Raw genomic sequence first — 10,238 nt, forward strand, 5'->3', positions numbered from 1 at the left:
TATCAGCACTACAAAGCTGTTTGGCTTAAGATAAATCCAGTGCAACTGTTTAAAAGGTTAATGTGGAAAAAATAATTCCTTTCCAACTGATAATGGCAAGTAAAATATCAGTTATCCAGAAAGTGTTGTCTTGAAAATATGGAAATGTTTTTTCAGAAATTGTTGCATCATTTTTGACAAGAATATTCCTGAGTCTTCAAAACTCTCTGTCTTACTATTACCATACTTGAATTTATCCCAAGTCTTTTCAGATAAGAGGAATGTTCATTTCCTGCTCCAATATAAGAAATAAAATAAAACAGAAAGAGGAAATTGTGAACAAAAGACACAATGAATTCATGCATTGAGATTATTTTAACATAAACATTACAAATACACAACTTTTTCATATTTTTCAATAGTTTTGTGTAATCAGCATTGAAGGAAAGAAAGTGTTCTTGGGCAAGTGAATCATGGAAGAAGGCTGATACGATGAAGATACTGAAATAAATCAAAGTAAGAGGGTTAAGTTTTTTGTTAAATGTGATGCTAATACATGTTACATTGCTAAGTAATCTAGCCTTGAAAAATTTGAGAGTACTGAAATAGATCCCAAAATTAATGCAGCAAAAGGTAACAGTAAAACCATACTCATACAAGGCAGGAGGACAAATAGAAATTGTCTGACATCTAAGATCTTGAGGATGGGGCTATTTTTAACAAAACAGAAGGTCATTCAATGTTGAAGAAGCTGTAGAGAGAAAGGAAAGAAGTACAACTACCTGACCTTGGTCAGATCAAACCCTGACCCTGGTTGGGTCTTATCGTCCAATCTTTTGTGCCCAGTTCACATTGTGATAATAGATCAAGATAAAGACACTTGAGGTTTTAAGGTGGCCTTTTTAGAAGTACTGTCACCTTTGAAGCTCTCTAGCATTAAAGCCATTTCTCTTTACACTGATAGAATTCTTTTACTGTATTCTAGAATTGCGAAGTTCCTAAGATGACCATAAATCAAAATGATAGAAAGAAAAATATCTACTGTAAATGGAAATATAATTATTTTTCTGTTGATCTTAAGATCCTAAAATGAGGCTATTTTTTTCTGGGAAACAATAACTTAAAAAAACACCAAAAACAGCAATAAAACATTGTACTTTGAATTTGTTAGTACAATAAGTGAGCAATTTCCAAATGAGCTTAACTTTTCATTTTAACGTAGCTTTACATTTTAAGTAAAAAATTGATGTGTAAAGGACATTTTATAGAATGAGAATCCATGCAAAAAAAAAGTGTGCCTCAGTAAGTCGATAAAAAAAACTCTGGAAGAAATAATAAGTCAAGATTGCTTAAAGGTTTCTTGAAAAAAGAAATCTCATACTGGTAATATATTATATGATATAAATAAAACAGAATTCAGTAATATAGAGTTTTGGACTAAAATATGTCAAAACGATATTGGAGCCCACAGGCAAGGAAATATTTTCCCAGGTTATTCTGATTAATGCTCATAATTGAATTCTTCAGCTGAATATCCTTGTGCTCTTTAATTTAAAACCAAGTAACTTGCTCTAGGTTTGCAGTAAGTTGATGGGCCATTTGGGATGAAAAAGTAGTGTTCACCTATAATGAGAGTTATGGGAGGTCTGCATGAGTTTTATTTCTTTTTGACCGTACAGGAGAAGACTGATAACATTCTTTAAATATTTTAAATATTTTGAAACTTTTAAAAGGTTGCACTGAAAAGGAAAGTAAATAGCTGTATGTTTGCATTTCTGTGTAAAAAGTAATGAGTTTGTCATGGGTGAAATGCTGGGAAAAACAGTGCTAAAACAAGTAAGCACAGGAATAAGCTTGTTGAAAGAAGTGGAAGCAGCAACATGGAAATTTTTAAATGTATTAGAAAAATATTTCAGATGTTGCTGGCCTTTTCTTGAAAAGCAGAGGTAGCACTTCATTCCATGTTGGCCTACGTTCTTCGACTCCTTTATGGGACATCTAATGTATTAAGTTCTGGTGTAATTAAAGTATGCTCATACTAATAGCCTATTTCACCAAAAGCATAATTTTTTCAGCAATATTACTGAGTTTTTGTTTTTAAAATCAAGCCTGAACATGTACTTCCACTAACACTAATGTCAAAGCTATTTGAGAGCTGAGAACACCTAAAACTTCCAAGGTCAGCATGTAAAAATATTATATTTCGGTACTGCTTTTCATTACATAAATTTTTAGGTTAGGCCACTTACAAGCCATGGACAAGCAGTAGGCCATTCATAACATTCCAGACAGTCTCTAATGGTTTTTTTTGTTTGTTTGTTTTTAAATACAAATAAACAAAAAACTTCAAGATATACAGTTGTTAGTGTGCCAACACACAGTTACATATATACCATATGTTACCCTATTACTTACTGATTTAAGGACATGCACTGAATGAACAATCTACCAAGCTGATTTTTTTTTTTTTTTAAAGGAAATATAATTCTTCCTGGAAACTGTACATAAGTATTTACTCTCGTCTAAAAACCAGCAAGTGAATGTGCTCCCGACCAGTGTAACTGTTCCAACTTCATACTTTTAAGTGTTAAAGGAAGACTGGCTTAGATTACAGACCTAGTTTTAGATGCCCAAAGGAATGTGAGGTACATTCTTCACTTAATTTGCAACACTAAAGTGCTTCAGAATATTTGGCTTGGTTTCAGGGCTCTGGACTTCCTTTGGTAAATTGTTGAACTACATTCAGTATCTTCACACATGTTAGATTTGGACACAAACCTTTACTTGGGTGCCTTAACAGTGTAGTGGGCAAAGGCATCATTACTTTTATATTTCTACTTCTCACCTTTCTTAATAGATCTAAAAATTCCTCCAGTGTTGCTCTGACAGCATCTGAAGAAGTGATCATGCACAGTTGCCATTTGCTTGGACTGGAATAGAACTGGATGAACCTTCTGCTACCCTGGGTCCCATCTTTTCCCAGAGCCCATGCTGTTGTTACATAACCCAGCCTGTAAAGCATTCCAGCTTAAAAAAATAATTGAGTTTTGTTCCTCCCACTGCTGTTTCTTGATTGCTCCATCATTTTACTATTCTGAAATAAGGTTTCCTAGCCTCAGTATCTAAATTAATTTTTTTTTCACAAAAAATTTATGCCTTTTATAGCATTTTTCTAACATTGTCCTTAAGTTCAAGTAGCTCTTGCCTTCACTGGTGATTTTCTCTCAGAATATAAATAGAAAAAAGTCATAACGACTGTCAGCTATCACACTGAATACAGTGATAACTACTTCATTTTCTTCCTTGTCACAACTGAAATGACAAACCTTAATTGTGTCATTCCAGTGAGATGCCTCAAGCCAGGCATAGCCTGTCTTCAGATGCAGGTAAAATTTGAATGAGCTTACCAATGTACAGTGATATAATACTTGACTAGGTCAGCTGAAAATGTTTTGCCCGTTCCATTTTTTCATGTTATCATAACTAAACCAGTGACTCAAACATAATTTGGGACTGTTATGAAACTCGGGTCTTTTCCTGCACTAATTTCAAATTGCAGGCTTATAAAAGAGCAACTTTTGTTTTTCATCCTGTTTTTTGCCCTCCCATCCTCAGAATGGGCTGACTGTAGCATTTTCATCCACTTGCATGTGAATTGTAATTTCCAAATCTCCCTAGCACATTATTACCTTTAGTGAAAAGGTCTAACATATTAGGTATTGGTCATTCCTGTTTGTACCCTGAGGACAAGAGCAGGCCTCGCTGGCTCCGCCTGGCCTCCCTCAGGGCTCCCCAAGCTGACCCAAGGCCCAGGATCCTATTTCAGCTCCTGGGATAGTCAGCCCCACTGAGGCTGAAGCTGGGCAACATATCCCCACAGCCCTCCCCTGCCCAGTCTTGGGACCAAATGAGCTGGGTCCATCCAAAGGCTGATAATCCAGCTAGACCTCAGCTCATCCCCATGCCCATGAAGGTACCTGATGCCTGGGGTTGGTGGGGTCTCAGTTCCCCATCAGATGCTTTTATCCTGTCTGGGGTGGTGGAGTGGACTCTGGCTAGAGGGCCTGGCACTGCTGCCACATACACAGCCCAGAGGGCCCCTGGTGCCCAAGGAGCTCCCAGCCCATGTGGCAATCTAACACCTCTTTAATACACTCAGTTCCCTAATGGCCTGAAGCCAGGTCATTGTTTTCAGCACAACCACAATGGCTAGTTTTCTACCCACTCATCTCTTTGCGCAGTAGATCCAATTAGAATCTGGAAATGTATAATTTTTATAAAGAAGTTTGCTTCGAGGTTTACTTTGGTAGAACATATTGTGCTGCCATTCCTTCCTCAGAGAATAAATTCCAGCCATCATTTTTACCATGGATAGCTATTAACCACAGAGAAGGAGCTGCTGCAAATGAACTTTCAGAAAGAAATCATGTCTAAAGCTTTTTATATCAAAAAGCTGTCAGAATCTTTTCCTGTCAACAAAACAATCAGCCAATGTTATGTTAGTAAAAAAATATGCTCTTGATGCATTTAACTGCAGAGTCTCTTTATAAGTACTGTTCAAAATTGCTGATGTGATTGGCATTTGACAAGCCATTGCTGAACCTTTTGTTATTTCTTGTCACCCTTTTCTGGATTGTACTACAGATCCCAGAGAGAGCTGAGAGCACTAAGCACTTTAATATCAAGTAGCATTTGATATTGGATATCCAGGAAGAATATTGAGGATTTGTGCATTCCAGGGACTTCACGGTAATTATATACGTACAACTAAAAAAATGCAAGAAGAGGCATAAAAGTCAGTGTTGGCATATGCACACAAAATACTGGTTATTCCAGCCAGGAAATATTCATTGTTTTAACAGTTGGTAATGTCTTTATCATAAAGTTCAGAGACACAGTTCAATAAGCGCTGTCAAGTCAGTAGAAAAATGATTTGTGAAAGGCCAGCAAATTGGAGCTGCAATAGTATGAATATTTTTTCTGACAGCTTAAAAACGATTTCCTCTTTCCAATATGTTCTTTTATCAGTATACTTGAAGTAATTCATAGGCCATCAGAAAGTGTTAGGCAGCATAATTTTATTGATAACATTCAAATGTGAGGTGAACGTGCTTCCAGAGCAAGGTCCACATCTTGAGATGTTCATATACTCATTTATGTGAGGATTTATTTCATTTGGCCATAGCCATCTAAAAAATCTGCTTTAAGTGTCTCATCTAGCATAACTATATTTAATGGTGAGAGAGCACTCAGAGTGTTCTTCCCAATCACATTAAAAGAAATAATCAGTCTTACCTCTGACATGGCTTTTTTTTTTTTTTTTTTGACAACTGTAAAATGAGCCCAACTAAGTTATAGCCTGGGTATCTACACCTTTCTGGTGTAACATTAAGGCAGAGAAATAATGCATCTTGCAAAACATGGAGCCTGTCTTTATTGCCTGTTCTTCATGGACCCTTTTTTCACTCTCAAGGTTTATCTGAGCCTCTAATAGTGACACTAACTGTGTTTTCTGGAAAGTAACAAAGAAAGGTTGAACACAGAAGTGTAGAACAAAGACACACAGACCTTTAACAATGCATGACAGAGCTGAACAGGGGTTCAAAACATTTCATTTTCTTGAGAATGAAATATCTTTCCATATGCTTCAAAGCTTGAGCTATCACAGAACGTTATGTGCCATATATATGAAATTGTTATTGTGTTTGGGACTTCACTTACCTCATCCTCAGCAGGCTGTTTGCAGCATTAGGTTTCAGCACAATGCCGAAATGTATCTAAGCATTCCTCTCTCTGCAGGCACAAGACCAAATTAAGTATGTTTTTAACATACATTACACTGATGATTTTAGACAGACAATATTTCTTACTCTCAGGATAAGAAATAATCAAAAGCTGTTTTGTCTGTGTGTAATTTCTTGTCTTGCACTTGGGATGTGAGAGGCTGTGTTTCAGCATTACCTTGCAGTGGATTCTTCGTGCATTGGGGAGTCATAAGCACTGTAGAAATAGAAGTAGTATATAGTAGCAAAGGAAGTAAAAGCAGACCACACTTTAATTTCTCAAAAAAATATTAGGATCATCATCACTGACAGGTTTTTGCTCTTTAATATGAAGGTTAAAACATTTATAAGAATTAGAAGCGTACTTAAGTGACCTACCTTGATGGCACAGATCTGAAGACTTTAAAGGCACTTTCTTCTCTGGCAGCTGTATGTGGAACTTAAGCTTTTACTCTAGTAGATCTGAATCATTAAACATAAAGAAAAGTGTTTGCTGCATGTCCTATGAGGAGCAACTAAAGGAACTGGGGCTGTTTAGTCTGGGCAAGAGGAAGCTGAGGAGAGACCTCACTGCTCTCTTCAAATACCTGAAAGGTGATTGCAGTGAGAGTGGGGTTGGTCTCTTCTCACTAGTGACAGGACAAGGGGAAATGGCCTAAAGTTACACCAGGGTAGGTTTAGGTTGGATATCAAGAAAAACTTCTTTCCAGAAAGGGTTGTTAAGCAGTGGAACAGGCTCCCGAGGGAGGTGGTTGAGTCACCATCCCTGAATATGTTTAAAAACCGCTTGGATGTTGTGCTCAGGGACATGATTTAGTGGTGGGTTGTTAGAGTAGTATGGTTAGGTTGCAGTTGGACTTGATAATCTTGAAAGTCTTTTCCAACCTGAGCAATTCTATGATTCTATGTCTAAATCAGGCAGAACAGATCAGTTTGAGGTCTGTTTGGGTTTCTTTGTTTTTTCACTTGTGTCCCAATACTTGCACAGTTTTATCCTGAAGATTTAAGTGAAAAATTTAATTTTGGAAAAAGAGATTTGTTCCTACAGCTTGACTGCATTACAGTGAAAGTACATCTGGTTTTCTGTTGTTCAGAGTAACAGGGAGGTAAGTGAAATACACTGTGCAGTGGGAAGGGCAGGTGATACTGGTAGCATTAGCTGGACTTTATAACTGGCAGCCCAACCACTGGAGCACAGAGAGCTCAGGGCAGAGAAAACTAAATGGCTCCACATGAAATAAGTCAGGCATAGAAAGGTGACAGAGTTTGTAGGCATTTCTGGACTTCAGTGCAGTACATATCTGATTACTTTGATGCCTATGTAAATGGGCTTCCTATTATTTCCCTTACAGAAGTGTTCACTACATCTACATAAAACCACCTCCACGCAGACTCCACTCCGCAGAAAAATCAGGCTTACTCCTCCCAGGCCAAAGCTGGATCCAGAAGCAGTACAGTGAAGTTTTTGTAATGCTTCACCTGAACTGTGCAGATCACATATGTATGAAGCTAGCTCCAATCTATCTCTGTGTAGGGGAGTCACCCTTCCACATGCAAGCTGTAGTCACAACCAATAGCTGAAAGCTGGTTGTGAGAATCTGATATGTGCCTGTATTGACTACCCAGCTACATTTTTAAGCTTTTCTGTAAAGTAAACAAAAACTACGCTAACATTCCTCTCAGACTTACATAGCTGCCTACTGCCAAGAAAATTGCATTGCTTGTTATTTTGACAATGCAACCAATTGAATTCCATTTTACAGATACCTCCTATCCTAGAGAGACAGGAAGAACAGAAGCTGTTTCAAAGACACTAAGACACCTCAGCCTTTCCAAAGACATTTTAGATTCACAATGAGTGATAGTTATTTCACTATTGAACATTTAAGAATATGTTTAGTTTAGTACGTTTCACTTGGAATTAGTGGGAAAACAACAGAAAAAAATTCTCAGGCAAAACTCCCAGAAGACAGGTATAGATTTGCTTTTTCTTCTTTTGTCCAGCAAACTGACACTTTTGAGTTTGAACTGGGGGTGACAATTATCTTTGTGTCATATTATTTAGTAGCACGCAAGGGAATCCTCTCTAAGCAAAGGATCTCAGTCTGACATCCATGCAGTCCAGTCATTCACCAACAGCTTCATCTGTTTAAGGGAATGCAGTCTGCAGGGGCTTGGAAAGAGGCTGACTCTGCAGCAAATCTGTCTGGCCTGCTAGAACCACACAACAGCATGATTTATCTGTTGTTACTGATGATGTCCTGACTCCTTTCTAAGTGACAAGTAACTGAAAGTGAGTGTTAAGAGGGAAATTTCTGTTCTCAGAAGTCTTCCTTTATAATGCAAAGTACTTCTCACATACATAAACATACAGACCTGATATAGTTTATTTCTTTCTTGCTCAAGCTGAACTTACGTTAATAGTTTACACACTGATTGCTATCCCATGGGTTGGTTTGTTGACTAGAACAAAGTTTGTCTTTGTACTCCAAATACATTGAAACTGCAGAAACAGGATGATCTGGAAATTTTTCAGTTAGTTTTAAAATCTGTAAGGAATGGACAATCACAAATGGATAAATAATTATTAATCCCAATTCTCAGTTGAAATGTGTTTATTTATGTTTACATACAATCAGGTAGATGTTGCATTTTACTCTCTGCTGTTGCATGCTCTCAACTATTCCTGTTTCATATAATGAAAATGTATTGAAAAATACCAAGAAAGACCATTCAATAATGCGTGCAGACATCTGTGTTGCACTGACCCCAGCTGCATCCTTAAGAAACCAGGTTTCTTGAAGTTTACTTAGGGTCAAATAGGTATCTACCCTATTGGATAGCACACAGGCTTAGTAAGAAGAGAGAACACTTAATTCTTCTAAGGTAAAACAAAGAAAGGGAACACTTTTTTTTTTTTTTGAGAAAATTGGCACAATAAATCTATAAAGATCTCCTGCTGACACTAGTCAAATCTATGTAAGGGAAAAATGCCACGCGACTCTTAGAACAACAGAATTTAGGAGCACGGAAACTGAAGCTCAAGAAATCCATCTGTATTGGGTGAAAATTATCATCAACATTAGAAAAAAAGACAACAAGAAAAGCTAAAGCCACTCAGAACCCTTCCAGACATGTCCAAATGAAATCATGTTCCTTGAATGCTGCCAGTGCCATCTGAAGTAATTCCTTCTTTTTCAGATTTTGAAAGAGAAACAGCTTGTTCATTAGCTAGTTTAGCAATGTGTAATGAATCATCAATAGCTACCTCAGAGGTGATGCTTACTATACGTCTATCACTAGCACTAAGTTTGACTTCTCTTTGAGGAGCAGAACAGTAATAAACTTCAATTCTAGTTCTGTTTTCTTATTGGGAGTTTTATCTTATCCTCTTCATTCAGAAAGGTGAAGAATATCACCTTCTGGAATGCCCATCTCTCTCCAGGACATAGAGAAGGATCAGAAGATTTTGCACAGCTAAACTTTAATCATGTGAATCCTACCCAAAGTGGCAATGTAAAGGAGCATGATAATTTACTTTTTAAAATGTTAGTACATATTAAATTGCCTTACACATAGTACACTATTTCAGCAAGCAGTGAAAGTCATCATCACTGGTTCAGGTAGCACTCATAAGATATTAGGTGATAGTGGTAATGCAATTAAAACACATTTAATAATGGCAGCAGAATGAGACCCACGGTTTAGCTTTGAAATCAGAATTACCATGTGTAATGCTATAATGTGATGGAAAGTACAGTGATAATAGCAGGGTGGCAAAAGCCTCAGTGGCATCAAATGAAGACAATGCCAAATAGAGCAGCCATAGACGCAGAAATGAAAGAAAAAAAAAAAAAGGCAGCTTACCTTCAGAAACCTTCAGACAGGCAGGGATCTCCAGAAATATACCTTTGTCTCTACTGCCAACCTTTCAATGAGGTTTGGGAAGGGGTGGAGCCAGGATCCACCCCTTCTGGTCACTCAGGTGCATTACATGCACCTGAGCTCTCCTGGGTTGGCCCTGCCTTCCCACCAGGTGCTCAATCACTGGTTCAAGCCATGACCTAGCATTTCTGCTACACCATGACTACAGAAAGTGATGCAAACATATAGCCTTATCTTGCTGTCAACATGATCATTGAAAATAACTCACAAATCTGCTAAGTTACTCTCCATCCTATTTGAAATGTCATGGCTGTCAATCAAAGTCCCTGGTGACTGGACAAAGGGAAGCATCGTTCCCATTTTATAAGAAAAGGAGAAAGGAAGACATGGGAAGCTATGGGCTGGTGAGCCTCATGTCTATGTCTGGGAAGATCATGGAGCAGATTCTCCTGGAACAAATGATACGGCACATGTGAGATGAGGAGGTGATCTGAGTCAGCCAGCATGACTTCACCAAGGACAGATCATGCCTGACCAATCTAGTGGCTTTCTATGATGGAATGATGGCATGGGTGGACCAAAGAAGGGCAG

General features: G+C 37.8%; 1 long non-coding RNA gene across 1 annotated transcript; it reads right to left on the reverse strand.

The window, feature by feature from the left end:
* On the reverse strand, nt 327-5,987 carry LOC110394288. Its single transcript, XR_002435525.1, has 3 exons — nt 5,941-5,987; nt 5,701-5,772; nt 327-480 (listed from the first exon to the last, which is right to left on the reverse strand). It is a non-coding gene; the product is annotated as an uncharacterized LOC110394288 (long non-coding RNA).

Source organism: Numida meleagris, chromosome 2 (genome assembly GCF_002078875.1).
Source record: "Numida meleagris isolate 19003 breed g44 Domestic line chromosome 2, NumMel1.0, whole genome shotgun sequence".
Lineage (NCBI taxonomy): Eukaryota > Metazoa > Chordata > Aves > Galliformes > Numididae > Numida > Numida meleagris.